The sequence below is a fragment of the Helianthus annuus genome, chromosome 17 (assembly GCF_002127325.2).
Source record: "Helianthus annuus cultivar XRQ/B chromosome 17, HanXRQr2.0-SUNRISE, whole genome shotgun sequence".
In the NCBI taxonomy this organism is placed as follows: Eukaryota; Viridiplantae; Streptophyta; class Magnoliopsida; order Asterales; family Asteraceae; genus Helianthus; species Helianthus annuus.
In genome coordinates, this window is record NC_035449.2 from 33761178 (window position 1) to 33766397 (window position 5220).

A 5220-nucleotide genomic window follows, 5' to 3' on the forward strand; every position below is an offset into this window, starting at 1 on the left:
TATCAAAGGCTGGTGAATATGATGTTCAAAGATCAAATTGGACAAACTATGGAAGTATACATAGATGATATGGTAGTCAAATCAAAGAAAGCTGAGGATCACCTAAGGGATTTGGAAGAAGCATTTGATATCCTTGATAATTATAACATGAAGCTTAATCCTTCAAAATGCCACTTTGGTGTTAAGGCAGGTAAATTCCTAGGATATATGGTAACTCAGAGGGGCATTGAAGCAAGTCCGGAGCAAATTAAAGCACTAGTGAATATCAAATCCCCTGCCAATGCTAAGGATGTGCAAAGGCTAACAGGCAGGATAGCAGCTCTGAACAGGTTCATATCAAAATCCTCAGAAAAATGTAAAGAATTTTACGATATCCTAAGGAAGAACAAGAAGTTTGAATGGACTGAGAAACACGAGAATGCTTTACAAGCCCTTAAAGAATATATGTCCTCAGCACCAGCATTAACAAAGCCCAAAAAAGGAGATGTGTTATCCTTATATTTGGCGGTATCCTCAACCGCTGTAAGTGCTGTCCTTGTTAAGGATCATGAAGGTACACAATATCCTATCTACTATGTAAGTAAGAGTTTACTTGATGCCGAATCCAGGTACTCACACCTCGAAAAACTTATTCTTGCATTAATCATGGCATCAACTAAGTTAAGGCATTATTTTGAAACCTATACTATCGTTGTTAGAACTAACTTTCCAATCAAGAATGTCCTCAGAAAACCAGAGATGTCAGGAAGAATGGCTAAGTGGGCAGTAAAGCTTAGTGCCCATGATATAAGATATGAGCCAAGAACAGCCATTAAATCCCAAGCACTAGCTGACTTTGTGGCTGATTTCAGTAGTGATCTACAAAAAGAAGCAGAATTGGAGGTCCAGCAGCTGGATGAGACCAAGGATCCTTGGATATTACATACTGATGGATCCTCAAATGTCAAGGGCACAGGGCTCGGGATACTACTAAAATCGCCACAGGGGGACATAATACCCCACTCCATAGCCTGTGAGTTCCAAGCAACTAACAATGAGGCTGAATATGAAGCCTTAATTGCTGGCTTACAAATTGCTAAGGATATGGGGGTGAAGTATCTTAAAATATATGTAGACTCATTATTGATCACCAATCACTTTAATGGATCCTATGCTGTTAAAGGAGAAAAACTAACCAAATATTTAGAGATAGTCAAGGAATTGGCACTCTCTTTTGTCTCTTTCGGCTTAACACAGGTACCAAGGGAGGAAAATACAGAAGCTGATGCATTGGCCAATCTAGGATCATCCTTGAAGATCCCAGAGGATATAAGTATCCCCATCATCCATATCCTAGCTCCTGCTATTGAAAATCAGGTGGCCATGGAAATAGAAGAGGATACTGCAATGATCCCTAGTGAAGAAACTCAATCTTACCCAGGATCATGGATCTCACCAATCATGAGATACTTACAACACGGGGAGATTCCTATGGGAGAAAATCCTAGAGCTTTCAGGATTAAGGTATCTCAATTCACAATCTTAAATAATATATTATATAAACGATCTCTTGCAGGACCATATTTAAGATGTATCGAGGATCCTGAAATTCAAGAAGTGTTGAGAGACTTCCATGAAGGAGATTGTGGAAACCATACTGGGGGCAGGGCATTGTTCTCAAGGATCCTTAGAACAGGATACTACTGGCCAACCATGAAAAGGGATGCTGTAGAATATGCTAGGAAATGTGATCCTTGTTAAAGACACAGCAATATCCTTCATCAACCAGCTGAATTGCTACACCCTATACCATCCTCTTGGCCATTCATGAGATGGGGGATGGATATAGTTGGCAAGCTCCCTAAAGCACCTGGTGGAAAAGTATTTATGCTTGCCATGACTGACTACTTCTCTAAGTGGATAGAAGCTGAAGCTTTTGCTCAAGTCAGAGAAAAAGAAGTTATATCCTTTATTAAAAGAAACATTATAACTAGATTTGGCATTCCCTCTGAAATTATATGTGATAATGGTTCCCAATTCATTGGAAGCAGAACCACTAACTTTTGTGACAGTTGGGGAATTAAGATGATAACATCAACACCAGTTCACCCACAAGCCAATGGCCAAGCAGAATCATCCAACAAGATCATCATCAACAATCTGAAGAAAAAGCTAGGATCCAAGAAGGGAAAATGGGCAGAGGAGTTACCTTATGTGCTATGGGCTGATAGGACAACTCCCAAGAATGCCACTGGTCAAACACCTTTTTCTTTAGTATTTGGGGCAGAAGCAGTGATCCCAACAGAGATGGTGATCCCAACTGCTAGAACAAGTGCTCGTGATCCCGAAGAGAATGCTACAATCCTGGCTCAGGATTTGGATACTATTGAGGAAATCAGGGATCTGGCTAGGATAAGGATGGCAAGCTACCAACAAAGAATGGCTGGTGCTTACAACAAAAATGTTAGGATAAGGAAGTTCCAAGTCGGAGATATGGTGTTAAGAAAAGCATTCCAAAACACTATTAATCCTGCTGACGGGAAGTTAGCACCAAAGTGGGAAGGCCCTTACTTGATTGAAGCTGAAGCAGGAAAGGGGGCATACAGATTGCTAACCATGGAAGGAAACTTGTTACCAAGAGCCTGGAATGCTGTTCACTTAAAGAGATACTTTATGTGAACATGATCCTTCAAGCATGTGATCTTACATTGAAGTATCCTCGAAGGATCCCGGTGATGTCAGTGATCCTTACTCTGGTAATGTCCTTATCTTAAAACTATTACATTTCCTTACTTTTTACCTAAGGATAAGGATCATGTATCCTTCATCCTCTTCTCACGAACCATTTGAGTTATGATAGTTCAGGTATCTTCAGCATATCGTTAAAGATCTTCAAAAGCACCACAGATCCTTGGGTTCAACCCCAGTTATCCTTGGGATTATCCCCAGTTTCCGCCAGCAGCGCACGATGATCCTGATATAGTTCACGTCTTTGGGACCAGTACCCACTTCCGGGGCTGACAACCTCATCGTACTGGCTATACCTAGGATCCTACGTATAATGGTAGACGTACCATACATCCGTTCATAAGGTTTCTAACGTTTTCACGTTAGCTAAGGTTTTGACATTTTCATGTCACTAAGTTTGGATAGTCGCCAGTAAGGGCCATACTCCAGTTTACATACGATCCTTTGGGCTTGTCCCCAGTTATCCTTTGGGCTTGTCCCTAGTTATCCTTTGGGCTTGTCCCCAGTTATCCTTTGGGCTTGTCCCCAGTGATCCTTTGGGATCATCCCCAGTTATCCTTTGGGCATGTCCCCAGCTACTAATTTATCTTTTTACATTGGCTTAGTCCCAAGTTATGTTCCATTTTTCAGGTTCTCGAAGTTAAATAAGGATCCTTAATCCTTATTATCCGTTAAAATTTCACTTATGGTTATCTTGATTAAAGGTTAGGATCCTAACTTGGATCCTCAGGTATGATCCTTGACTATTTTGATTATACTAAACAACCCTTACACTTTGACAACTAAACCTATGATCCTTGAAATTGATTGCTTCAAAAATTTTCAGTGTCAGGATATTTGATCTAGGATCATATCCTAAATTTATTAAACATGGTTTGCTCAACTCTTGTTACTCTAGCAAATATGTTTCTAAAACAAACTGGAAAATAAGAAGATAAATAAAGGATAACAACACGAGATAAGCCAGAAAGATTAAAGTTATATTATTAACAAAAGGATCTTAAACCCTTTCAAAAAGTTGTCAAAATTGCCAACCCACATTTCTACCAGCAAAACGTGGCCCGTCCACATGGGTTGGCAAAGGGTGTCCATTGTCTATGCGGTCTTAGCAGGTGCAGGAAATTAAAGACGGCAGGATCACAAAGGCTTCATCCCCCGAACAGAGGATCCCTCCACCATTTGCGATTCTACCTATTGTTCAAAGGATCCAGGATCTTTAACCCTAAAAACTATTGTTCAAAGTTACAAACCATAATTGTTTCAAACATCAACAACCACAAACAAACCACTACCAAACTTAAAAAATTGGGCTCCGGCCTAGTCTCGAAATATCCATCATCGCCCAATCCAGCAGCTCACACCTTTGCTGCTCCATCACCACCAGCTTCTCCACCCTGATCCTTGTCAGCATCACCGCCCTCCAGCATTGGGATCTCCTCAGCTTCGTCCTCATCCTCCAGCTCTGCCAACCTCGCCTTCCAACCCTCCACATCCCATGAGCTTTTGTCAAAGGCAGGATCCTGAGCCTCCGCAGCCATCTGTAGTTATATCTTGTACATAGCAATTGCGGCAGAGACCTTGGCGTCCTGGGTGATCTCCTGCTTCTCGCCATCCATGTTGATCAGCATTTGAGCAGCCTCATCCTTAGTAGCCCGGAGTTCCTTCTCAAGATCGGCTATCTTGAGATCCTTTAACACGCCCATTTGTTGGAGATCGGCGATTTGGCTTTCCTGATCCTCGACATGGCCAAGGTAGGTCTCAATCTCAGCAAGTTTCTGCAGAAGAGAAAAAAGGTAAGTTCAGGACCAGGTGATCCTCAAAGAAGCAGGATATACAGGAAAAATACACAAGCAGGATATTCCAGAAGGATAACCAACAGGGGCAATGATCCTTACCTCATTGACATAGTCAAGGAACTGCTGGCGGAGCAGGGGAAATCCTTGGAGATCCTCAGAAGTCTTTCTCTTCTTCCCCTTACCCCTAACAGGTGCTTTAGGGGCCGAAGCAGAGGGACTGGCAACAGAAGTCTTCTTTCTTGAAGACTTGACATTGGCAAGTTCATCAATCCCGAACTTAGAGGCAGACTTGGCAGACTTAGTAGACTTCCCAGCGCCTACACAATCAAAACAAGATAAGTCTCCTAACTAATTTAACATTTTTGCATAGAACTTACTTTTTGGTAAGGATACTTACTTGACATTGTGGCAGATGCGGAGGATACTTCTTGTGAATCTTGGATGGTGACTTGAAAACTTCTGGTCTCAGGATCAAGCTTTTTGAAAGCTAAAACTCTCTCTCTTGCAGCAGGGGTTAACTTGAGATGAGCAACGGATATAGCTGAAAAAACACAAAAGACAAAGGAAACATTATTGATCTTCATCATAAGAAACAAGTCTGATGGTGATCCTTCCAGGATCCTCTATCCTACCATGGGTGGCCCACTCCTTGGGCAGATCCTTCCCGTTAGGGATGGTATCCCTCCTAACAAAGAAG